This window comes from Heterodontus francisci, chromosome 7, assembly GCF_036365525.1.
Source record: "Heterodontus francisci isolate sHetFra1 chromosome 7, sHetFra1.hap1, whole genome shotgun sequence".
Classification (NCBI taxonomy): domain Eukaryota; kingdom Metazoa; phylum Chordata; class Chondrichthyes; order Heterodontiformes; family Heterodontidae; genus Heterodontus; species Heterodontus francisci.
Genome location: NC_090377.1, coordinates 102615430 through 102642144, shown reverse-complemented (window position 1 = coordinate 102642144; position 26715 = coordinate 102615430). Strand labels below are relative to the sequence as shown.

At 42.4% G+C, this 26715-nt stretch overlaps 1 protein-coding gene across 9 annotated transcripts in view; it reads left to right on the top strand.

Moving 5' to 3' along the window:
• LOC137372189 (diacylglycerol kinase beta-like) overlaps positions 1-26715 on the top strand; it is a 636709-nt gene that overhangs the window by 24775 nt on the left and 585219 nt on the right. The gene's annotated exons all lie outside the window — the stretch shown is intronic.

Here is a 26715-nt window from a genome sequence, read left to right as displayed (position 1 = left end):
GCCATCGTTTCCAGTGGTGCTGCTGGGACTAAGAGCTGCCGACCCACTGATTGGCTAGCAGCTCACTGAGGCGGTACCTCCTCCCTCAAGTGGGTGGAAGTCCCGCTGCGGGACAATTAAAACCCGGGGACCCGTAAAATACGGGATAGATCCCCGGGCTAGGCAGAAGCAGGTTCACCACCGACTTCAATATTCAAGCTCTGTACTACTAAATGACTATTTGTGAAACAATATGGTTAGGGGCATTAATGCAGAAGAATCACTACTAATTGTCTTTGTCTTTTTATGGTACTAGCTTTTCAAAAAAAAATTAATGTTTCAAAAAATTTTTGTCAGGATGTGGATGATGCAGGTATGAAGCCATTTTGATTACCCCTTGCTAGTTGCCACATGGAAGAGATTGGTCTTGAAGCATTGTAACATAATTTTTTGACACCTGTTGGCGTAAAAATCATGTAATGTGGGGCTAAGCTGCATGTCGGCCAGATCAGGTTGTGTTGGTAGGTTTCCTTCACTGACGTTGGTAAACCAGTCTGATACAGCATGGAGTCCTTCACTGGTTATAGGCCCTTTGTGAATGGGGCAAAGCAACTGTGAGGCTCTTCAACCAATTAGGTTGAAGAATCCTTCCTGAAGCGTGCAGCGTCTGAACCAAAAAGTGTTGAATGTAAAATCAGGTACAGAAAGCAAAGTAGAAATAAAGATGGGACTAAGCAAGAGAGAGATTAAAGGTCTAAGAAAAGGTAGAAAAATTATTTTAATTAATAGTCATAGAAAGTCGATGACACAGAAGCCACTTGGCCCATCGTGTCTGTGCTGGTCGAAAAATGAGCCACCCAACCTAATCCCACCTTCCAGCATTTGGTCTGTAGCCCTGCAGGTTACAGCACTTGAGATGTATATCCACACACCTTTTTAAATGAGTCAAGTGTTACTGCCTCTACTACTCTCTGCAGGCAGTGAGTTCCAGACCCCCACCACACACTTGGTGAAAATATTTTTCCTCATCTCCCATCTAATCTTCCTAACAATCACTTTGAATCAGTGGCCCTAGTCACTGACCTCTCTGCTAAGGTAAATAGGCCCTTCACGTCCACTCAATCCTGGCCCCTCTCAATTTTGTACATTCCGATCAGATCTCCCCTCAGCCTTCTCTGTCGCAAGGAGAACAACCTCAGAGCTGCATTTTTCCAGTCCTGGAAACATCCTCATAAATCTCCTGTGTACCCTCTCTAGTGCAATTACATCCTTTCTGTAATGACATGACCAGAACTGCACACAGTACTCAAGTTGTGGCCTAACCAATGATTTATACAGTTCCAGCATAACCTCACTGCTCTTGTATTCTATACCTCTACTAATAAAGGATTCCATAAGCCTCCTTAACCACCTTATCGACCTGTTCTGCTACCTTCAGGGATCTGTGGACATTCACTCCAAGGTCACTCACTTCCTCTACACTTCTCAGTATTCTCCCATTAATTGTGTATTCCTTCGCCTTGTTTGACCTCCCCAAATGCATCACCTCATACTGCTCTGGGTTGAATTCCGTTTGCCACTTCTCTCGCCACCTGACCAGTCATCGATATCTTCCTGCAGCCTACAGCTATGCTCCTTGTTATCAACCAATTCGAGTCATAGAGTTATACAGCATAGAAACAGGCCCTTCGGCCCACCGTGTCTGTGCTGGCCATCAAGCACCGAACTATTCTAATCCTATTTTCTAGCACTTGGCCTGTAGCCTTGTATGCTATGGCGTTTCAAGTGCTCATCTAAATACTACTTGAATGTTATGAGGGTTCCTGCCTCAACCACCTCTTCAGGCATTGCGTTCCAGATTCCAACCACCCTCGGGTGAAAACATTTTTCCTCAAATCCCCTCTAAACCTCCTGCCCCTTACCTTAAATCTATGCCCCCTGGTTATTGACACCTCCGCTAAGGGAAAATGTTTCTTCCTATCTATGCCCCTCATAATTTTGTATTCCTCAATCACGTTCCCCCTCAGCCTCCTCTGCTCTGAGGAAAACAACCCTAATCTATTCAGTCTCTCTTCATAGCTGAAATGCTCCAGCCCAGGCAACATCCTGGTGAATCTCCTCTGCACCCTCTCCAGTGCAATCACATCCTTCCTATAGTGTGGTGCCCAGAACTGTACACAGTGCTCCAGCTGTGGCCTAACTAGCATTTTATACAGCTCCATCATAACCTCCCTACTCCTATATTCTATGCCTCGTCTAATAAAGGCAAGTATCCCATATGCCTTCCTAACCACCTTATCTACCTGTGCTGCTGCCTTCAGTGATCAATGGACAAGTACACCAAGGTCCCTCTGTACTTCCTAGGGTCCTACCATCCATTGTATATTCCCTTGCCTTGTTAGTCCTCCCAAAATGCATCACCTCACACTTCTCAGGATTAAATTCCATTTGCTACTTCTCTGCCCATCATACCAGCCCATCTATATTGTCCTGTAATCTAAGGCTTTCCTCCTCACTATTTACGACACCACCAATTTTCATGTCCTCTGCGAACTTACTGATCATCCCTCCTATATTCACGTCTAAATCATTAATGTACACTACAAACAGCAAGGGTCCTAGCACCGATCCTCGTCGTACCCCACTGGTCACAGGCTTCTACTCGCAAAAACAACCCTTGACCATCACCATCTGCCTCCTGCCACTAAGCCAATTTTGGATCCAATTTGCTAAATTGCCCTGAATCCCATGGGCTCTTAGCTTCTTAACCAATCTCCCATGTGGGACCTTATCAAAAGCCTTACTGAAGTCCATGTGGACTACATTAACTGGTTTTACCAATTTTTGTGTCCTCTGCAAACTTCTTGGTCATGCCCCCTACATTTATTTCCAAGTTGATAGTATATACCAGAAAAAGCAGGGGACCTAGTACTGAGCTCTGTGAAATGCCACTGGAAACAGCCCTCCAGGTGCAAAAACACCTGACAACTATTACCCTTTGTTTTCTACCAATGAAGCAATTTTTTATCCACCTTGCTACATTTCCCTGGATCCCAGAGGCTTTTTTTAAAACCAGTTTGCCATGTAGGACCTTGTCAAAAGCCTTACTAAAATCCACGTAGAACACATCAGCTGCACTACCCTCATCAATCTTTCTTGTTACTTCAAAAAAAATGCGATCTAGTTAGTCAGACAAGATAAGGGAAGATCTCCCCTTAACAAATCCATTCTGACTATCCTTGATTAATCCATGTCCTTCTAAGTGACACTTTATCCTGTCTCTCAGAATTGATTCCAATAATTTGCCCACTACTGAGGTTAGACTAATTGGTCTGTAATTATTCGATCCATCCCTCGGTCCCTTTTTAAACAGAGGTACAACGTTAGCAGTCCTCCAATCCTGCGGCACCACACCTGTATCCAGTGAAGACTGGAAAATGATGGTCAGACCTTCCGCTATTTCCTGTCTTGCTGCTTTTAACAACCTGGGGTACATTTCATCCAGCCCTGGTAATTTATCAACTTTCAAGGATGTTATTCCCATTAATACTTCCTCCCTCCCTATGTTTATTGCATCCGATACTTCACATCACTCTACCTTAAATACAATATGTGCATCATCCCTCTCTTTTGTGAAGACAGACACAAAGTATTCATTAAGGACCATACCAACATCTTTTGTCCCTACATGTAGGTTACTTTTTTGGTCTTTTATGGGACCTATCTTTTCCTTAGTTATCCTCTTACTCTTAATGTATTGATAAAACCTATTTGGGTTCACATTGATTTTGGTTGCCAATATTCTTTCATGCCCTCTCTTAGCTTTCCTAATTTCCTTTTTGATTTCACCCCTCCACTTCCTATACGCCTCTCGGCTTTGTGTAGTATTGAGTTCTCGGTGTCAGACATGAGCTTTCCTTTTCTGCCTTATCTTACCTGGTAGGCTCCTTGACATCCATGGGGCTCTAGATTTGGCCGTCTCACCCTTTTTCTTTATGGGAACATATTTACTCTGAACCCCTTGAATCTCCCACTGCTCTGACACTGATTTACCTTCAAGTAGCTGTTTCCAGTCCACTTTTGCTAAATCACTCCTCAGCTTAGTAAAATTGGCCTTGCCCCAATTGAGAACTCTAACTCCTGCTTTTATCCTTTTTCCATAATTATGTTAAAACTGAATTATGATCACTACCACAAATGCTGTCCCACTGCCACTCCTTCCACCTGCCCTGCTTCATTTCCTCAAACTAAGTCTAAAACTGCACCCTCTCTTGTTGGACTTGCTACATACTGGCCAAAAGAATTCTCATGAATGCATCTCAGGAATTCTGCTCCCTCAATTCCTTCCACACTAAAACTATCCCAGTTCATATTGGGATAGTTAAAATCCCCGTACTATTACTGCCCTATTCTTTTTGCACTTCTCAGAGATTTGCCTACATATCTGCTCTTCAATCTCCCTCTGACTGGGGGTCTATAGTACACACCCAGCAGTGTGATTGCCCCTTTTTTGTTCCTTAGCTTGATCCATACAGCCTTATTTGATGAACCTTTTAACACATCATCCCTCTTAACAGCTGTTTGACCAAAATTGCCACCCCCCTCCCTTCTTTCTTAGCCCCCTCCCCTATTGCGTCTGAAAACCCTGTAACCAGGAACATTGAGCTGCCATTCCTGTCCCTCCTTAAGTCATGTTTCTATGATTTCATACTATCATCATGTCATGTGTCTGTGCCCTCAGCCCATCTTTATTTGCTATACTCCTTGCATTGAAGTAGATACCCATGAACACTGCCAAACATTTTAAAAAAATGTTCTAACCTTTGTTTCTTCTGCCTTCCAGACTCATGCACTAATTTTCTGCCTTCGATTTTCATTTCTGGTTTTGGCCCAAATGAGTCTATCCTCGGGTACCCCTCCCCCTGCCAAACTAGTTTAAACCCTCCCCAACAGCATTAGCAAAACGTCCCACAAGGAACTCAGTCCCAGCTCTGTTCAGATGCAACCGGTCTGCCTATACAGGTCCCATCTCCCCCAGAGCCTATCCCAAGAATCTAAATCTTAAAATCTGAAGGAATGAGACACATACTTGTAAAAGTCCATTTTTAGTGCCAGAGAGATTGTTTAATGGTAATTAAGGCTTAGCACACCATTAATTATTCACTTACACTTGAATGGATAAGTTCTAACTTTTTTCTGATGTGCTTAGTGGCTATCTAGTAGGTAAGCAACGTCGCACACCTTGTGTTTCAATGCCAAGTCTTGGCAAAGAATATGAAGGGGCAGGGCAAATGGGACAGCAACTTCCTGATTTTCACATTTGACCGTGTGTGGACACTAGAAGTTGTTGTCTGCATTGCTGCTTCATAACTGTGAGCCTCACCGTTATTCCTACGGCAAAGTCCAGGCCATTGTACTTCCTGAGAAGAAGCACAAGATCAAGATTGATAGATTTTGGGGCATTATTCATAAGTTTAAACTGAATTATGCAATGAATGAGAGAGGAGACTGTCAACCACAGCACAACAGAGGACCTGAAGTGTATTTTTAATGACTTTTATGGGAGTTACCTTTGACCAGAAACTGAACTGGACCACCCACGTAAATACTGTAGCTACAAGAACAGGTCAGAGGCTAGGAATTTTGCAGCGAGTCACTCATCTCCTGACTTCCCAGTGCCTGTCCACCATCTAAAAGGTACAAGTCAGGAGTGTGATGGAATACTCTCCACTTGTATGGATGGGTGCAGCTCCAACAACACTCGAAGCTCAACACCATCCAGGACAAAGCAGCCCACTTGATTAGCACCCCATCGCCCACCTTCAACATTCATTCCCTTCACCAATGCACAGTGGCAGCAGTGTGTACCGTATACAGGATGCACTGCAGCAACTCACCAAGGCTCTTTCGAGAGCAGCTTCCGAGCCCGCGACCTCTACCACCTTGAAGGACAAGGGCAACAGATGCATGGGAACACGACCAGCTGCATGTTCCCCCTCCAACTCTCACACCATCCTGAATTGAAACTGTTTCCGTTCCTTCCCTGTCGCTGGGTCAAAATCCGGGAACTCCATTCCTAACAGCACTGTTGGTGAACCTACACCCCAAGGACTGCAGCAGCAGTTCAAGAAGGCAGCTCACCACACCACCTCAAAGGCAATTAGGGATGGGTAATAAATGCTTGCCTTTCCAGCAGCACTCCCATCCCTGACTCATTTGATAAAGCAAAACAAAAAGGAAAAGAGATGTGGGCAGGGGGTGGGGTGGGGGGAACTGAAGCAAGGACAAATTGTTTCTGTCAGAGATGGGAAAAATGTAGCACAGCCATGAACAAAAAGTTGAAAAAGCAGAAGATATTTTAAAAACTGCTGTGGTTAAGGTGACGAGACAAAAAATTTAAGAAAAAGGAATGTTAATTGACAAATTTGTTGAAGTCCAGCAAGACTCTAGTTTAAAAAGCCAAATACTGCGAATGCTGGAAATGTGAAATAAAAACGGAAAATAACAAATAATCAGGTCTGGAAGCAACTGTGCAACGAGAAACCGAGTTAATGGCCGGAATTTTACACCACCCCAGCGATCTGGATGGTGGTGGGGTGGTGCCGTAAAATGGAGTAGGAGGCTGCGGGAGGCCTTCCCAACCTGCTGCCGTCTCTGCCCCACTTTAATGGCCATTTAAAGGCCTTCACCCGCCTCCACGGTGATTTTACCCATGGGAAGCGGGCGTCCTGGAGCTGGGAAAGGCCGCCCAGTGAAAGCTGTCGGCCTCTCCGCACCCCGGGGTGAGGGGAAATGACAATCAGGCACAGGGTCCCTGATTGAGGGCCACTCCCGTTTTCCCAACCACCCCCCAGGACCCAAGACGCCCCCCACCCCCCCGCCCCAAAACGACCACCCTTGCCTCGCCGGGGCACGACCAATTAACCCCAGCGAGGCAGCCCAAACTTGCCTGCAATCCTGGCTCCGCGGCCTCGGCTAGGCTGCAGTCCTAGCAGTGGCCACCACTCCTGGTGCTGCTGGGACTAAGAGCTGCCGGCCTGATGATTGGCATGTTGTTCATGACCGCAGGGCGTGTTAAAGTGCTGCACAGCTAATGAGTGCATTTGAAGTGCAGTCATTGGTCTCGTATGAAAACATGGCAACCAAGCTGTGCACAGCAAGGCCCCACAAACAGCATGTGATAATGACCAGATAATCTGTTTTAGATGTTGGTTGAGAGAGAAATATTTGCCAGCTCACCAGAAAGACACCTGTGCTGTTATTCAGAATAGTGCCATGGGATCCTTTATGCCCACCTAAGAGGGCAGAAAGCAATAGCACACTCTCAGTAGTACACTGGAGTGTCAACCTAGATGTTGTGCTCAATTCCTTGGAACAGGACTTGAAGCCACAATCTACTGGCTAAGAGGCAAGAGTGCTGCCATGGACCCATGCCTGACTTATTATAAGTCAGATAAATAGTGGTAAATATATGAATTTAGGTGCAAAGAAAATGTCGTTCTGTGCATTAATGAATTAATGGCCTACTGGCAGTGTGTTTCCGTGTTTTAAAATTGGTTTTCGGAATATATACTTTTAATTGCAGTAAATGCAAGAATCTATCATTTTTCCATGTAGCTTTTAAAAGATTTTATTTCGATAAAATGCCTTTTTTTATCAGATTAGCAATAACAACGCATTTCTGAAACCATTTTTAGTGAGGTGTAGGGAGAAATGTAGGAATGAGTGTATCTTGTCACTCAGAAATAAGACCAAGCTGTGGTGGTGATATTTCCAAGTGGGCATACAAAAATGTTGGACAAGAAATAGAACAACTGGTTTACATAACCTGTCCAATATAGACAGTCCCTTACCCATCTGGAGCCATGTAATCTCCTGGGAGAGGGAATAAATCTGATTTTAATATCTTAAGTCAATTAAAAGGAAAAAAATAAAGACTTGCATTTATATAGTGCCTTTCATGACCACAGGATGCCTCAAAGTACTTAAAGCCAATGAAGTACTTTTGAAGTGTAGTCACTGTTGCATGTGGGCAACGCGGCAGCCATTTTGTGCACACCATGCTCCCACAAACAGAAATGTGATATGACCATTTTTTTTTTGTGTGATGTTGATTGAGGGATAAATGTTGGCCAGGACACCGGGGATAACTCCCCTACTCTTCAAAATAGTACCATGGGATCTTTTGCATTCATCTGAGAGCTCAAACAGAGCCTTGGTTTTAATGTCTGATCTGCAAGACAGATGGAAATTTCCTCTCCAACCTCTCGTTTTGGGAGATTAAATTAGTCCGAGATCAGGTTAACCCTGATTTATACATGGTACCTACCTCTTGTATGATATGATCTCCACTCGCCAGCCAGAGAAAGGTCTGCTTCTCTCTTGAAGGAATGCAATAAATTGGTGTTCATCGCACAAGCTGGCAACCTGCTCCATATGTCTACTGTTCTCTGGGAAAAGAAGAAACACCCAACATCTGACCTTGTTCTGCCCTAATATAGCTTGTAAGGGTGACCTCTGGTTCTTCCTAAGGTATCCCATTGAAATAATTTGTCAACATAAACACAGTCTAGTCTCCATTATTTTATAAATCCTAATCAAATTGCCCCGAGCTTAGGCTTCTCTAATGTGTACAGACCCAGCTCTTTTAAGCCTCTGGAGGCTAAGGTGTCTCAAACTAGGAATCAATCTTTACATACTTGCATACTATTTACAGCACAGAAACAGGTCACGTGGCCTAAAAGGGCTTTAGTTTTTTTTATGCTCCACACAAGCCTCTTCCTACCCTCCTTCATCTAACCCCATCAAGATATCCTACTATTCCTTTCTCCCTTGTGTATTTATCTAGTTTCCCCTTAAATGCATCTATCATCTTTACTCCCTGTGTTAGCGAATTCCATATTCTAATCACTGAGTAAAGAAGTTTCTCCTACTGTTGGATTTTTTTTAGTGACTATCGTATATTTATGGCCCCTAGTTCTGGTCTTCCTGCAAGTGTGAACATCTTTTCTATGTCCACCCTTTCATAATTTAAAGACTGCTAAGACAGGCCCCAGCCTGTGGTACTCCCCTGGATCTTTTCCAAAGCCAAAAATTCCACAACCCCTATGTCTATGTCATTAATGAAGATAGTAAAGCACAGTCGTACCGTGGGATTTTCTGCGTTTATCTGAGTGCAAATGGGGCCTTATTTTTAACGTCTCATCTGCAAAACAGATGGAAATTTCATCTCCATTCTCTCTCTTTTTGGGAGATTAGAACTAGTCAGAGATCAGATTAACCCAGTTTGCGTGAAGAATACCAATTTATTGTATTCCTTCAAGAGCGAACTGGTCCTTTTTCTGGCTGGTATCCTAACACCGATGCTTGTGATAATCGGTCTCCAAGCAGATTTAAATCAGTCAGCAACAGCTTTCTGCCTACAGGCATTCAGCCAATTGTTACCTATTACTGAAGTCAGATTAATGGGCCTATTGTTAACGGGCTCCATCGTTTCTAACTCTTTTCAAAATTTGGAACTATATTAACATCCTTCCAGGCTGTGGAAACAGCTTGCCATTCTGATGAGCTATTAAAGATGTGGGCAAAGGGTTTTCATAGCATTTGTTCCATTTCTTCAAGTTTCCTTGGATGGATAGCATGGATTTTGACTGACAGGCTGGAAAAAGTCCAACAAACCTTTCCTTTTTATTTTAAATAAAAGTAAATGTGCATTTCTTTTGATCAAAAGAATTTTCTTATATAAAAATAGACAGTATAAGCATGATTACTTTTTACAGTTACCAACTTGGCCTAAATAGGTTTAATCTATAAAATTTCGAATGTTTGAAACTGTCTTATCCAGACTCTCATAAAATGGTTCTCATGACTCTGGTGATAACGAATATCATACAGTTGACATTGTATGATTTTGAGTCGTAATGACTCCTTGAAGACGCTGTGGATATGGCAGAAGTGAAGTTTTGTGCCAATTGTGTGTAATCTAGCATGCTACAAATGCTCTGGATTTAATATTTGGCAGTATTGTGGGAATCCTTTGTACTTCGTTTTATAATAAAAGTTCCATGGGGGTTGATTTCTAATGGTGCCAGTGGCACAGTTGTCTTAAGGCTTTTTACTCATTCTTTTGTTTTTTACAGAAATTGGCAAGTTGGCTTTGGCATGATTTGAAAGAAATTAGTTATCATAGTGTGCGATTTAATGCTGCTAAATGAGACTGAATTGCAGCAAAAGCCTTTCCCTTTCGTGAGTATAAATTGGAAAAACAGCTAAGACTCGAGGCATTTCAGAAAAGGCAAAAATAAAATTTTGGATCATGTTCTATCAGTGTGTAAATTATTCTGATAGAATGTGCAAGGATGTGGGGAGAGGATACTTAGATCAATTTAAGCATAATAAAACTAATCTCTCTCTTTGTTAAACTCAAGAAAAGCTGTCCGATTGGTTCTTTTACTGATGACCGCATAAACAGTTATATACTCATTGAGTTGGCAAGGATATCCTTTTCAAAAAAGTAAACCTGTTGTGGTCAAGCAAGGAGAGGGAAAGGAGGGGAACCATTTGATCCCTCCTCACCTGATTGTAACAATTAGTTTAACTGGTTAAGCTATAAATTTAATAGTTATTTTCTAGTTTCCTGGTCCTACCTGCTGTCCTCTGATGTCAGTCCTTGCTTGTTTGGAAATACACCCATCAGGTCCATGCTGTTATCCAACTCTCACGCGCTCTCTCATTCTCCGCTGCTACAATCAGGTCCATGCTGTTTCCTGTGTGTGCGCACTCTCTATCAACTGCGGCAGCTGCTGGTGTCTGCAGTCGGGTCCTCGCTGTTCCGCACTGTGTGCACTCTCACGCTCTCATGTACTCTGCTGCTGGTGTCTCCGATTAGTTCCACAATGTCCCCCCCATGCTGTCTTTTACCTTCTGCCGTCTCTGGTCAGTTCCAGTTCGAGTGCAATATTTTGTTGTTTTCCATGGGAAGAGGAGTGACATTAAATGTCTGTATTTCACTAGAAGAATGCATTCTGTTGCTTCATGTATCTCGTGAAATAAACCAGCCTGTTGGCTTAGTGTTTTGTCAGTTACCCTCCCAAAAGATGGGAGTCTTGTATTTAGGGCATATGCGCTGTTAATATTCATTGCACAGACCAAGGGGTCTTTTGTCTTAAGTGGATATTAGGCGGTAAATGCATATTTCTGATCTTAGAGAAAATAACAGTATAATAAAAATGGCAGCAGTAATGGAAAGGGACTCTTGCTACTGCGTCCATTGTAATATGTATCCTTTTCCCTGCATTCAAAAGGCTTTCTCTCATATGTTCAAATTTCTCAGTAAAATGTTACCCTGACTTGTACCCCTGAAATGACTCTTTTTAAGATTGGAACCTCCAAGTGCATAGTATTAGCAAACTGCAGATACTTTTGAAAATTGACTCCTGTGTTTGGTCCTCAAAACTGTAAGCAGAACTCCAAATGTGGTCACTGTAGAAAGGAAAGTGCAAAAGAGAGAGAGTCTGTGATGGGATGGAGGACAGATGTACTTAAATGACAAAAGCGATGATGTTGGAAGGTAAAGGAGATGGTAATGGGATAAATAAAAAAAGAAAAAGATGGGTCAGAGGTGGTGCGTGTGGTAGCAGAAAAATAGCAGAGGGGGAGGGAAGCATGAAAGTCTGGCAAAGAGGAAGGCAGTGGTGGAAAGGGAGCTGAATCCCAGTGGTGCAGACCACCCCATCAACTGTATTGTGATAGGAGTCCCCCAGCACCAGTTCGCACCATCTTCACTCCCAGTTGCTCTGGTGCAGTCATCTTCCATTACCAGCCCTTGCTGCCCAAGAGATGGGAGTGGTGGTTATGACTTCAGTTGTTAATCTCAATGCTGAGGCCGAAAGCCTGTAAAGTGCCTAATAGAAAGATGTGAGGCTGTTCATTGAGCTTGTGTTGAACAGTGTAAAAGGCTGCGGAAAAGGAAGTAAGAGTGGGAATGAGATGGAGGATTCCTCCCCTCCACTCTCTCAAGCAGCTTCCCCTTTATTCTTCCCCCTCCCTCACACTGTACTTAAGAACTATTCGGCTGGAGGTGGGGTAGGGGGCATAAAGTCGAGTGGGGAGGTGGGGATTCTGTTCCCATTGCCTACCTGCCCCCGCTGCCAATTTTACCAGCAGCTGGTGAGGTTAAAAACGGCCCAGCTGCCCCAGGCCAATTGAGGCCCTTAAGTGACCGATTAATTGCCACTTAAGGGCCTCCTCCCGCCGCAGCTGGTATTTTACAAGCGACAGCCAGGAACTTCACCTGTGAAAGCTGCCCAGTAAAACCTGGTGACCTCCTTATGGGCCTGGAGTGGGAGGGGGGCTTTTAGATTGGCCACCCTCTGCTCCACAGAAGGCCCCCCCAGCAGCACAAGCTACCCCCGATGGAGCACCTCCCCTCACCCTCCTGAATGACTCCTAACCCTCCTCGCCGGGCCCAGCTAATTGTACCTGGCAACACCCGAAGCCCCACTTACCTTTATGGAGGTCAATGTCCATGGCCCTCTTCTGGCTGGTTGCAGTCCCAGCAGTGGCCACTGCTCCCAGTGGTACTGCTCTGGTTGAAGAGCTGCCGGCCTGCTGATTGGCTGACAGCTCTTGGAGATGGGACTTCCTGCCTCACCGGGGTGGAGGTGGGCTCGCCCCTGACTTTTAAGCCAGTGGGCGGAGCCTCTGCCACCACACACAATTCTGACCCAAATCTCTCTCGTCTTCCAGTTCTGATGAAAGGTTGTCGAGCTGAAACGTTAACTTTGTTTCTCCCTCCACAGATGCCTGACCTTCTGAGTGTTTTCTAGCATTTTACATATTTATTTCAGACTTCCAGCATCTACAGTATTTTGCTTATGTTCTTAATGTAGCCCCAACATTTGCTTTGCCTTTTGCTTCCTCACACAGTTTGCTTGTGATAAAAGTCAGTCACCACCATAAGCTCTCATTTGGCTTCCCCCATGGCAAGTTTTGGAGTATGCATTTGTCCTAATTGTACTTGCCATGCATGCGGGGCCTCGGGTTTGCCCATATTGAGCTTTTATTTGCCTCTGATCAGCCCATGTGCAAATGGTGTTGAGCTCTATTTGTAATATCACTGCTAATTTGAATTCACAGTTCTCCTAGCTTGGTGTCATCTGTTCTGACAGCAGGAATTCATTTTTTAACTCGTGCTTGAGAACATATTCTTGGATGTCGATTCACTACATTGACTAATAAGAAAGGCAGGTTGATTATGGTCAATAAAAAATATCAGGAAATCAGCAATTCTTTGCTCCCAGTACTAAACTTTGGTAAACAGGAGCATGGATCAGAGAATTGGGGCTTGCAGTATAGCTATTTCTCTAATCTTGTCATCCTGTTGTTGAAATGCAATATTGGGGCGTAAGCTTGTTGAATAAACCCAGAGAGTGGAAAGATTATCATGTCCGTGTGGTATAACAACTTGCACTTGTACATTGCCTTTTAATGTAATAAATGTTCAAGTTACTTCACAGGGAACAAACAAATGCCAAGCAATAATAGAAGGATCAGGAATCTAACCAGATGCATGGTCAAAGAGTTGGGTTTTGAGCATTTTTGAGCATCTTTTCAAGGTGAAAGACCAGATTTTGCTGAAAAAGTAACACTGAATAACATACTCCATTATTAATGTGCAAATTGTCTATCAAATTGCGGGGAGGAGGAGATACCCCATGAATTGCAAATCACTTAAATTGCTGGACAATTTGCAAGCCTTCGTTGGTAACTTTGGAAAAATGGCATCTCGTCCTTAACCTCCCCATGATTTTCATGGAGTTGTTGCTTTTGCACATTAATTGTCCGTTAAATGCACCACAAAGTTAAGTCTAGTAATTAATGACATACTGATTGTTAATATCTGCCAATCAATCTCTGTTACCCAGAATGTAAATAATTAGAGTTTCATTCCTTCAAATTGTAAATTGTTCGCAATTTTTAAAATACCAAAATTTTTGCTTTTTTTCCTAACAGATCTTTTCTATCTCATTTCTCTTAGTCCAACTTTTCTTTCCCCTCTTTATTTCTCTTGCTGTATCTCATTTTACGTTGAGCTCACCCACTCTTATTCACTCTCCTCTCAGTCCTTCCTCTGTTTATTTATCAATGCCATTAGTAAAGGAAATACATTGTTAGTTTCATTGTTCACCAAGGCTGCAGATGCCCTGTTGCCCTTGCTGCACTGCTGCAGAGGTTGTTTGAGGTGAGAGCTGTCATGTTTTTTGATTTTTGATTATTTGGGTGAGAAGGGATTTGTTTGTTTTAGGTGTAATGATTTTTAGTATAAAATCAGTTTCATCATACCAGAAGCAATAAGTGGATTACTAATTTGGGTGTTGATATTTCATGTTTCTTTTCAAGCTGCCATATAAAAGAATATTTTAAATATTTTAAATCAATATTTTAAAGGTTAGTCTCCCAAAGTTCCAGCAGATGTCTTTTCTAAATGCTGGAGCCACTGGAACAAAGGGTAACTGTATGTTGATGAGCTCTTGCAAAAGGAGATCGGATAGGCCTTGAGAACAGTTATCCATATCAATTTGGATCTGGGATTTAAAACGTTGAAAAGATGAAATTAAATATAAAAAATTGGAATGGCTTAATTGATGCAAGGAATTGCTGTCAAGATAGCCGGTTTGATTGGCAGCTGAAATGGCCAGTCCCGGTCACTCTGTGCATGCTGGGAGCGAGGGGAGGTGATATGGATGGGGTTATGGGTTAAGTCTATGGTTTCCTATGTAGCTGGGACAAGTTGACATAGGAAAAATCTTTTCTGAATGACATACAATAGGATAAAAACATTTGTTATGACCGAAGTGGGAGGAGTGGCACTGTCTTTTCTAGTTCCACTTCTCCACAGGTAACAACATATATTTAAATGTTTACCCAGTTACCGATATGGTCAATCATATAGTCTACTCTTTATCCCAGAATAAAATGCACCAACCAGGTTTCTTTAATAAACAACAAAACTATGTTTATCATAAAACAAGACTTATCCAGTAAAGAACCAAAGCATTAATGCACAGATTGAAATACGAAAGTTCCCTTTTTAAATACCCAACACGCATACACACGCTGGTGGGGAAAAAAAATTCTCTCTGCAGAGGTCTTTTACAAAAAAAAAATACTTTGGCTAAATACTTGTTAATTCGTGACGAAAAAGGAGCAGATATGCTGTGTCCCAAAATGACATACAGCCTGGCATCCGAGTTTATGTAGACAGCTCACTGGCATCTTTCCTGGAGCGGTTCTTTTCAGGCAGTGTCAAGGATTAATTTGGCAGTCTTTCCAGGAGCTTCTCAGGAGAAACGTGGCATCAGAGGTTTTAGCTCCCACATACTTGATATGCAGCATTTTACAGAGACAGTAGGAAGGAAGCAAGCTGGTTGCTTCTCTCTTGGCAGGTTGATCTCCAAGTAACTCAAAACCGTATTCAAAAATGAAACCCACTCTTGAGCACCATAAATCTTGACATGACACTTGTCTTTTAAACATCTTCCCCAAGTCTCCAGGTTTCATTCAGGCCTAGTCAAATATTTGGAATCAGCTTCCCGGCCACAGCCAGCCAGATTGAGAGGCTATCTGGGTGTTGGGCGGGTAGGCCTTCAGCAACAGGCTACAGCCTGGGAGTGTAGTGGAGGGAAGGAGCGATCGGGGTGGGGTGGGGGGGGGTGGTGGGTGGTGAAACATGGATGGGCGAGGTTCCTGGAGTGATTGGAGAAGGAAGTGAGAAGATTGTGGGAGGACTGAAGTGTCAGTGGAGGAGATCACAGGCCATGTAGGACTTTCACAGCATTAGATCACAGTGAGGTGGGGTGATATCTAGTAGCTGGGGATGATAGCAGGTTTGCTTGGTGGACCACGGGAAAACACTTCTGCCCCTCCTGATCCATAAATAGTGCTGGAAAAGCACTGTTCCATGCATCAGTCCTTGCCTCCCTTTAGCTGCTGGGTTTCCCAGGCCTTGGGAAGCCCAGCTGGCCAGTGTTAAAGCTGGAATGGAGAACAAAAACCTTTGACCTGCTTCCTGAGAGTGAGTTGGTTGCCCACCCCCCCCCCCCCCCCCGTCCTGTCTCAATTAAAATAGGAAGTAGGGTTGAAAATGGGTTGCGTCAGGCTTGACATTTTTAAAATTTTAACCTGACCCTAATCCACCTGCTTTTAGGGATTAAAATTATCTACTTAATGCCTGATAGGGAGTCAGACAACACTGTGGCAATCATGGTGTCAAAGGTGATGGTGGAGAAGTCATATTAGGTGTCCGTTAGGTATACGTGTATCTGCTGAGAGCGAATATGTAGGTGAGGAATAGGGTGGACCTAAGATTTGGAATCTTGGGACTATCCCGAGGTGGCCATGTGGGGGCAAGAGGAAAACTCATTGAGTTGTGCTGGTTGGTTCCACTCTCATCTGTCCCTGTGCAATTGAGAATGGTGTCACTGAGTTGAGGTGGATAGTGTCGTCAACCATGGAAGTCAGCGAGGACAACAAAGAACAATGTGTCTGTCGCAGACACCAGAGAAACTGGATTGAAATAGGGAGTGGTTAGTGTGTGGAATGTTCTCCCTCCTTGTCCTGCCTGCCCTCTCTATCCTCTCTACAGTGTTCAGCATGGACTTGAGTGGCAGTGACATCTGTGAGGACATTTGGCAGGAGAAAAATTGGAAAGGATGGAGGGGTTGAGGTTGGGCTTTATGAATAATTGATGATAGCAGTTTTGACTTGAAGGAGAATGGTTCAACTTGAAAAAAATCATGAACTTCTCTCAGTTATGGAATGGAGGGCAAAAATTCATTCAGCCTATGAAAGATTTGTTGGCTGATGTCCATGTATGTGAAAGTGCCTTCATTATTTCACTGCTTTCTTTGAAAAAATCATGTGAATATCCATTTTGTTGCACAACTCATTTGCAAAGGCACAGAACACTGACATTCAATTGTTTCTTCTTTGAGTGATTGATTTATTCAGGTGTGGGAACCTGGACTGATTTGCATTTTACTTGGTCATTGGAACAGCCTCAAGCAATGCTGCAAAAATAGTACATTCCTAAAATAAATTTTGCATAGCAAATGCAAATGCATTTTAAATACTACTGTGAACAAAAAAGTTACCTCATTTCAGGTCTGGTCTATCATACTGGAGCCTGGTCAGATAACTGGTCTGATTTGCTGTCCCCAACACCCCATGTGCACCAAACCCCAGACCTTAGGATCAGTAAGTAGGAGTAAAAATCTCCCACCTGAGACAAGTGGGTCTGTTTAACTTGCATGTGACTACATTTGATTGTTGGAAATTGGAATCCACAGTTAATCGTGTTAAGTCTATGATTTGACTGTCAAATTTTATGGGCTTAACACAAGAAGACAGACATATGCACAAGGGGTGATAGGAGCAGAGCGGTAGATGAAAACAAATGAATTTTTTTTAAATATGGAAAGATATAAAAGAGTTGGATTCACTTTAAAAATTAAAATATCTATAGAGAGAATAGATGAGGAGACAAGCAGAATGAAAAGGGAGAGAAAATAAAGCAAAACTAGTGTTTTAAAAACTTTTGTTTAAAGTTTCCTCTGTACTACAAAATCAAAAATAAAATTTAGATATCAGAGTATCTGCTTTATTGTAATAGGTTTATTGGAGTGTAATTGTGTGTGCTGAAATCCAAATTAAATTGCTGCTGCTCCTCCTCCTGCATAATTTTCCAGGTCTATCCAGATGGAGATTAGTGCACATTAGCTTTGACAAAGTTTATTTGCAATCTTGTTAATTTAGAATGCCAAAAATCCAAGCAAATAGAATTTAAACTAGCTTGATAAATTACTGTAACTGTGTTTGTCATAAAGGAGTGGTAGATTTTTTTATTGGATCGCCTTCAATGCCGTAAGTTTCTATGAAAAACATTGAAAATTGCTTTCAGTTGAAAACCTATTGTCATTATAAATAGAATATTTCCATTATTTCCACTTTATGGGCAACCATAAGTCATAAACATTTTCCGGTTAACTTGACTTGTGAAGATGGTTATCGTACCTGTCATAGCTGGCCACAACATATCCACTTTTTATACAATAATGTGGTCTCTAAAGCAATGATTTAGTCGGTTTGTGCTTCACGCATGTGACCACCTGAATTCTCTCTCAATACGTGTTCATGCTACAAAAGGTTGAACCGAGACTGTTTCACATTTAGCAATTCCTGAGTTTCCACTTTACTGTCAATGTGCTGCCACAGAAAATGCTGTCAAATCAAGCTGCACCAATAGTGAATCTTTACCCAGATTGTTATGCATTCTACCCTTCTATGCTTACCTTTTGAGCTCTAGCCTCAATGTGTCACCCAAAAGGAAATGTATTTGACCACATTACCTGAACACACAACAGTAAAGTTTCATAGCCTCGACAATAAGTAGGCTTGAAAGTAATGTTTTAAAATGAGCAAATAGAATATATGTTAAAGAATGGCAATTTTACAGAAAACTGACGTGTGGAATGGTTACCATAACCAAGTTGTGCTTACAGTGCTCTTGAGTTATGCGGTTAGTACCATTCAATGTTTATTTTCCACTAATCAGCTATATCTGCTTTGTCTATACCCAGAACTTTTATTTAGATTAACATTAGTGAACTTATTGAGTCTTGGGTACCTGAAGCCCTACAACATGCAAAAGTAGCCACATGTATCTGGCTGTTTCAGTGGACACTTGGTAACTGATCCAACTTTGTGGAGATTGGTGTCTATGCTGGAAATTAGTTTTTGCAATTTAAAAAGTGTCTTGGCATTTTCAGCACTTTGATATTTAATGGACCTGATTTGTTATACCATGTAAAGCCAGGTGGTGAAGCATAGAACTGGAACCAATCTTTACACACTTTTGTAAGCAGTTATTTACAGAGTTACACAATACGGTCATGCAGCTGCTAACCTAACAGTTTCAGCGATTTCCCAGTTAATGCCCACCACCTGCATACAATTAAACACAATTAATATACAATTGACAGATTCTTTTCTCTCTTTAAATAAAACAACCAAAATTTCAAAACTAATTAAAACAAAAACCTGTACGAAGTTTTACATTGCAAGATGCTCCTCCTCTAGGACCCCAAACAATTTCTTTGTACATGTTTTACAAAAATAAATGCAATCAGACAGTTGTTGTCTTGCATCTATCCATTTAATTTTTAGAGATTTCCTTTTTTCTCCATTTGTTTCAAGTCAGCAAGGTCAATCAGTAACCTTTTTCTCACTTGCACGTTTCGTAGAGTATATGTTATCCCACAGTGAACAGTTACATAACATTCAATGGGTACACTATCTTCAGTATGCCCCTTGTACAGAATCTAACTTAAAATATCTAACAAATCGAATCCCATATCGACTGCCTCCACAAGAGCCAGTGTTTCAGCAGCCGAAGTACTTTTAACATCCTTTTTATTTTCTTAACTTCCCAAGCTAAAGGACAACATTTCCCATTCTTATCCATAAGAAATGTCATGAAACCAGCTGCACAAGAATATCCATCTGAAAGTTTAGCATGTGAAGCAATGCTAAAAATGACTTGTTTCATGTTCTTTGGGTCACCTAAGGATACGAAATACGTATTTCTCCAGATTTAATTTTTTTTGTTTTTTTGCTTTTAAAATATTCTCGACTTCAGGGTGTTTCATCAAAATACTTCAACTCCAATACATCAACACTAGCATCTGTTCTACTCTGAGTGCACAACCAGTTCAACTGACCAGGTCAAGCTTCACAGTTGCTCTGTCTCTTTAGATATAGCATCATCTTTCTGTGATAACCTAGCACGATCAACTGGGGTGGGAGTAACACTCTCTGAATAGGATTGTTGACTTAATCCCTATTCTGCTTAATATCTAAACCAATATATTTTAGAGGCCTACCAGCCTAACTCCCAATTTTAAATTCTAATAATCTTAATAGCACATTTCTCATTCTGCAGTACCACCCCATAAGAAATCATCAACATGCATCATGAAGATGCCTGGAATTTTTCCTTTATGATGCTAATAAAACCTTGTGGTGTCTGCTTTTAGCTGAACACCTATCTCACTAAAAAATGGAAGCATCATTCAGGACAGAGATACATTTGTTTAGCTTCCATTGTTTTCCTTCTGCATCCGCTGTCTCTTTTTGGGTGGTTTCAGAAACACTTCTCTCTGAAATTTATCGCTCTGCAGAAATGTGGCTTTTTTGTCGATTCATCTACAGTGCCATGAATATGTGGCCAAAAGAGCTAAAATGACTTTCAGGATTACTTTTTCAGCTGTGGGAGAAGTCCACACTAACATTTGTATCACCCAGTCGCTCTTTAAAACTGCTAGCAACTAGCCTCGCTTTAATCTTATTTAGTCCCATCTTGAGGACTTTTTCAGTACATATCTACCTATGTGGCAAAGCTGGTTGCCCCTTATCTGGTGCCTCAGAATAAACTCTAAACTCTCCAACTATCTAATTCCCTTTGCTTCACCTCTTATTAGTTTAACTTCAGGTTTATTGGCAGCTGCCAGAATTTCTTGATTGTGAGGACTTCTGTTTCTAGTTCTGTTCCAAGATTGTTCTGTGGCCTTTATTTCATTGTGTAACTTATTCAAGCAGTGGCCTCTATGTGCACTTTTATGTCCATTGAGACTACTGCTGTAAGATCTCTCTCTCGCATTATTGGAGGCTCTTTCTTCAGTACGTTTTCTGAAAGAGTCACTTCGGGACCTGCTGTCAGTACTTGTACTGCGCTTTCTTACTCTCCACTCTTTCATCCCATTCTACCAATTCATGGTCCTCATCCATGGCCATTCTTGGCCAACAGTTAATTGGCCATTGTGAACGCCCCCACTGCCCCCTGCCACCAGCCCACTCATTGAGGGGCTGTAAAATTCTGAAGTTTTTTTTCTTGGTTTTCAACCTTCAGCTTTAGGTAACCATCCTCTGCTACCATGTTTTACTCCAGAAAGCCAGTTGGTGATGGATGGAACTGGAGCCAACCTTTAGACCCTTCTATCGGCCTTTTTAAAAAAAAAAAGTTACAGATTACATTCATATACTGCCTTATCAAACAACCACAGTTTCAGTCTGTATCCATTTATAAAGGCACAAGTGAATTCCCAATTAATGCCCACCAGCTGCATATAATTAAGCACAATTAATATCCAATTAACACAGATGCTTTGAACAGAAGTATTAAATAAACGTTTTGTTTATTATTTACATCCTACTATTGCCTTTGGAATACTGTTTCAATTTCATGCATTCCCACCGGCTGTGATATAAAAGTACATTTGCCGTAAAAGTGGATCATTATACTCATACAAATGTTTTTCCCTTTTTTAAATAGGTTATCCAATATAATTTAGGAATGCAACAGTGAAAATCAAAGTTTAGGCAGATACCTTAACTAAACATTACTGCTAAGTCAGCAGTTTAAGTGGTAGATGGATTGTAATAACTGACAACTGGTATTAATGCTGCCTCATCTTCATACCTCGGATGTCCCATTCATCTCTGGTATTGGCTCCTCCAGTATGACCTTTGAACCTAGGGAATTGTCCTGAACCATTTCTTATGATAGCTAGCAGTCCATCTCCATGCCATCTTCATTGCATTTTAAATCCTCTTCATGCTGCTCTTTACAATCTTTGTTTCATTCGTCCCTAGTCTCCATAAATTTAATCTTTCAGGAACGGTCTCCATAATTCGGCTCTTAAAATAGTTATAAAGTAAGCAATGCCTTTATAATGTGCATGTTACATAGTGACAAACCTTTACTGCAATGTACTGCACAAAGGCGCTACTTAAAGGCAGCCTACGCCTCTTAAAAGGGAGGTGCATTCTGGCTGCAACAAGTAGTGGGACCTTTTTCAAAACCGAGTTAGTGCTGTGATATTTTGAGTAATGGCTGAGCAGGCAAATCCATGTGGGGCAGGAGGCATTGGGAAAAGTACTGGTGGATGTCCATGCCAGCATTGTTGTTTGTAGGACATGGATGCAGTGTAGGAAGAAGTTCAATAATCTCTCACAAGTTGTCAAGGTGAATAACTTCATCTTCAAATGGCATATCCTACTAACTGCATCAATAGCTTCATGCACTGCTCAATTTGCTACATCCCAATCATGCACCTATGAGCAATCTAACAATCAGGGCGCAACCCAAAAGTTGATATGATTTGCCTTACCCTCACACTTAGCACTGTTGCAAGCTGCACACCCACAACTCTCAGCTTGCATACACTGACAGCTATCAATCATAACATCCATATCATCCTAATATATTGCATGAGACTCACTGACAGTTTTTCCCCTTGCAGGAGGTTAGGTCCTGCTGCTTCTGGTAGTGCGCTAACTGCAAGGAGGACAAGCACACCTGCAGGTTTGAGCACACGCGGAGGAGAGAGTGTAGGCCATTATAGGAAGGTGCATTAATGACGCCATAGGCACTGGCAGTGCTGAAGTGATTGATAAGGGTATCCCCAGATCTAATACTCCTCCTCTCATCTCACTTCTCCCTCATCCCTCTCTCTTTTCTGAGTGCGCAGCTGTAGAGGTTATAAGCACATATGTACTTTCTCCTCTCCTCTCACTACAACAGTAGTTGTAGGCGGGGGGGGGGGGGGGGGGGAGGATAATGCACAGGCCAGCTCAGCAGCGAGGGTGAGGTTGCATACTAGCTCGGCTGCAGAGGACTTGGGTGAGGAATTTGATGGGCCAGGCTTCATAAGAAGACTCACTGGTGTACACATCCAAATGCTTGATGCACTGGAAACTGTGCCAAAAAACCTGTGCTCAAATGTTGGGAGGATGGAGGAGTCCAGCAACAACTTGGCACAGGACTCTGTGCAAAGCTTGGATCCCATCCTTTCCAATATGGATCGGGTGGTCGTCTCCATCAGCGCACCTGTGGAACCCACTATGATGCAGCATCTGATGGTCAATGTCTTAGGTTGTATTGCAGCACAAACAGCTTCCACCAAAGGCCTGAGTGCTGCAGTGGAAGCTCAGACAGCTGCCATCATGGCTGTGGATGCCAATGTTCAAAGGGCATTCCAGTGTGTCACAGCAGTTCATTAATCTGTTCTCCAATAGATATTAGGATTGCTGAGGTGCCACTTAGGGAGAGTGGGCGTAGTTCCATGGAGTATGAACCTGTTGACCTGTTTCAGGATGACAGCATTTGTGCTCCCACTCCGCCAGTGCCCTTGCTGTTGCCTGTCAGCTAGTCAGCTAGTCAGCCCTGGCTGAGATGGCATAGTCTGAAAAAAGATCTCCTAGACCCAGAGCTGCTTGGGGTCACCCTCTAAGGCCATCTGCAGTCTCAATTGAAAGTCAGCAGCCATCCACCACCCATGCTTTAGCCAGTGAGGAAGAACTTCATAAGAGCACAAGGATAGGCAAAGGCCCAAAGACTATGCACTAAGGAATGGACAAGGGTGACAGTTTTATTTTTGTATGCATTATGTCTTGATTTAATTTATAAAATTGGAATGTGCATTTTCTGGTGGTTTTTATTTTGTGTTGTCAGAAAGTGGATCATGTGATGGTCAGTTGTCAAGGAAAGGTGAGGAGCCTGAGACTGTGAATGAATGGGTGGATGTGGTTGTGGTTACTGGTATCGCTCATGAATGATGTAATCACGTAGAGCCCAGGCAAAAAGGGGCTGTGTATGTTATATTCTCCCTTCTTCCTCTTCCTCCATTTCCAGTTACACTTCCTCCTCCCACTCCTGAACTTCTGATCTGATGGATGGTTGCAGGGACTGTTCCATCATAATAGTCAGGTTGTATAGAATGCAGCATACTACCAAAAATCTTGAATACCCAAATAGCTGAGTACTGCAGGGCTCCTCTAGAGCAGTCCATTGAGGGAGTGGATTCCTTTTCAGTTCAGGAAAATGGCAGATTTGACATGAGGCACATGCAAAGCAAAGTGCATGCAGTCAATGTCACCCTGCACCGAAGGAAGCCTGCAATCCTAGCAAAGCCTTGTGCTCGCTCCGCCTGCTTGTCTCTGGTAAGAGGGAATGAGATAAAGCTTTCTCTGTTTGTTTGTATAGACAGCCTCAGTGACCTCCCTTATGCCGCAATGTGTTGCAAACTGCGAGATCTCTCCAGTAGCAGCCTGGAAGGAGCCAGATGCATAAAAGTTCATAGCCACAGTCACCTTAACAGCCACAGGCAGTTCCGGTCCTTGCCCTGCTTTGAGGTTGCAGTTGTGGCTGCAGCAGTTGGTAGATTTCAGTTAGTGTCACCCTGTACCGTAGGAAGCCTGCAATCCTAGCAAAGCCTTGTGCTCACTCCACCTGCATGTCTCTGGTCAGAGGGAATGAGATAAAGCTTTCTCTGTTTGTGACAACCTCTTAGTGAAGTGAAAATGTCTCATGTATTCATTGTCATTGAAGTTCAAGTAAGAGAATTTCTCTCTAAAGGCCCGGGGCAGATTTAGCCCCATGCTGAGAACCCTTCTCCTCCTGCTTCTACTCCTCCTTCCTCCTCAATCAACTTTGTTACGACCAAGGTGGGAGGAATGCACTGTCTTTTCTAGTTCCACTTCACCACATGTCACAACATATATTTAAATGTTTACCCGGTTACCGTTACAGCCAATCATAAACTCTCTTTTTTATCCCAAAATAAAAAATGCCAACCAGGCTTCTTTAATAAACAACAAAATTATCAGTTTATTATGAAACTAGACTTAACCAGTAATGAAGCAAAGCATTAAGCCACAGATTGAAATGTGAAAGTTCTCTTTTTAAATTCCCCAATTACAATCCCTCTCTCTCTCTCTCTCACTCACACACACGAAAAAATACAGAAATTCACTGCAGAGGTCTGTGACAAAAAGGACTACTTTGGCCAAATACTTGATAATCCTTGATGGGGGAAAAAAAAGAGAAGATATGAAAGGATGCCAGATGTCCCTTTTTTAGGTCTGGCATCCGGTTATACAGAGACGGGTCACTGGGATCATTTCAGAAGCAGTTGGTTCTGGAGACATCGAGAATTATTTTAGTAGGCTTTCAAGGAGAAATGTGGCATCAGGATTTTCTGCCAGCATACAGCTGAATCGCAGGATTTTCTTCCAGCTTCTCGAGCTGTGCAGCACCAAGGATTTTAACTCTCCCACACTGGATCTTTGCAGGTTTTCTTCAGAGGTAGAGAAGGTGGTGAGTTGGGTTGTTTCTTTTATTCCCTGGCAGGAAAACACCAACTGTCTTCAAGCAGTTCACACCCCAACTAAACTGAAACCAATGTTCAAAGCCCAAAGAGAGAGTCGACCGCCTGACCACCATAAGCTTTGACATGTGGCTTCTCTGTAACCACTTTTCCCCAGGTGACCAAGGGTTCTGTTTACTGAGCCCAAAGCCCATGACTTCCAGCAAAGTGGCTTTTAAACAATATCTCAAGTGTCTCCACGGTGAACCTAGTTTTGACAAAAAACACATCCATGGAATCCTTTCGGCTTTAACAGAAGCCCTTAAAAAAAATTTTAAATAATGGAAGCACTTTCATAGCAACTTGTCCTGCTCTGCGTGGCCTCTTTACATTCTTCCAACATGTTCAATTCCAGGGGAAAGGCCTAATAGGCCACCCATGCCTGGAAGCAACTGTTTCTGCACAAGCCTTTAAACCACCTAAACAATGCTTCAGGATCAGTCAGATCACTTCCTGTAGACTATTGAAACTTTGGAAAAGTATAGGAATTGTATAGAATTCCACCAGCAGCCAGAAGAAATAATTTAGCAACTATCCCGTAAATAGTTAGTGCCCCCATTATGTAACACTGATGGAGGGTCCTTTATGCCATTAAATGTGTGTTCAACTGTGGGAGGTTGAGAAGAGATAGGCTGGAGCATGGAAAATGGCACTGCTGGCATCAAATGAGTATTATACATTGACATCATAATCCACCTGCTCTGCATGCTGCAGGTGATTGTTGTGTGCACACGCACAAACTATATGCCAAGATGGCATCTGGTGCACTTCCTGTTAGAAGTGTCAGTGCACATCTAGGACCCGATTTTTTTTTTTGTTTTTTTTTTGTTTGTTTTTGGGTTTTTTCCCCCCCAACTTTTAAGAAGTCATTTAGTGCCTTAAGAAAAGAACAGGCACCACAGATCCAGCTTCTCCCCATAACTCTTTGAATTGCGTCAAAATGATGTATCATTATTTTACTTTCCCTTTGTTGTTTTGGATGTGTTTGTGTAGACTGCCATGTAGGACAAGCTATTGGACAATTTTCTTTCCTTTTTAGTTAATCTTTTGATACCCTGTTTCCTTTCCAGTTGGCAGTGTTCTGTTTTTGTTATTCACCAAGTGTATTCTGCAGTGTCTTTCTCCTCTATCACATTTCCCAATATAAAAATTCTATTGCACAATCTCAAAAATTTCTATCCAGTCAAATTGGAGCAAAAGCATTGCGCTGATGCAGCTTCCAGGAGAATTCCTTGTCCACTCTTATCGTATAACCCTAAAATACAATTTTCATTATGTAACAAATAAAGATAAATCTCAATCTTGTGCATAAGCTAGGTTATAACAACTAATCCCTTTTATTTTACCAGACAGCACAGTATACCATGCTGGGTTTGTGAAAATTTTAACTTTTGAACATTCTCCTCCATAGCCCCACCCAGCTGCCTGACTCAAATGTTCGGAGCCTCTTTGTTATCTTCAGTACACATCCCTC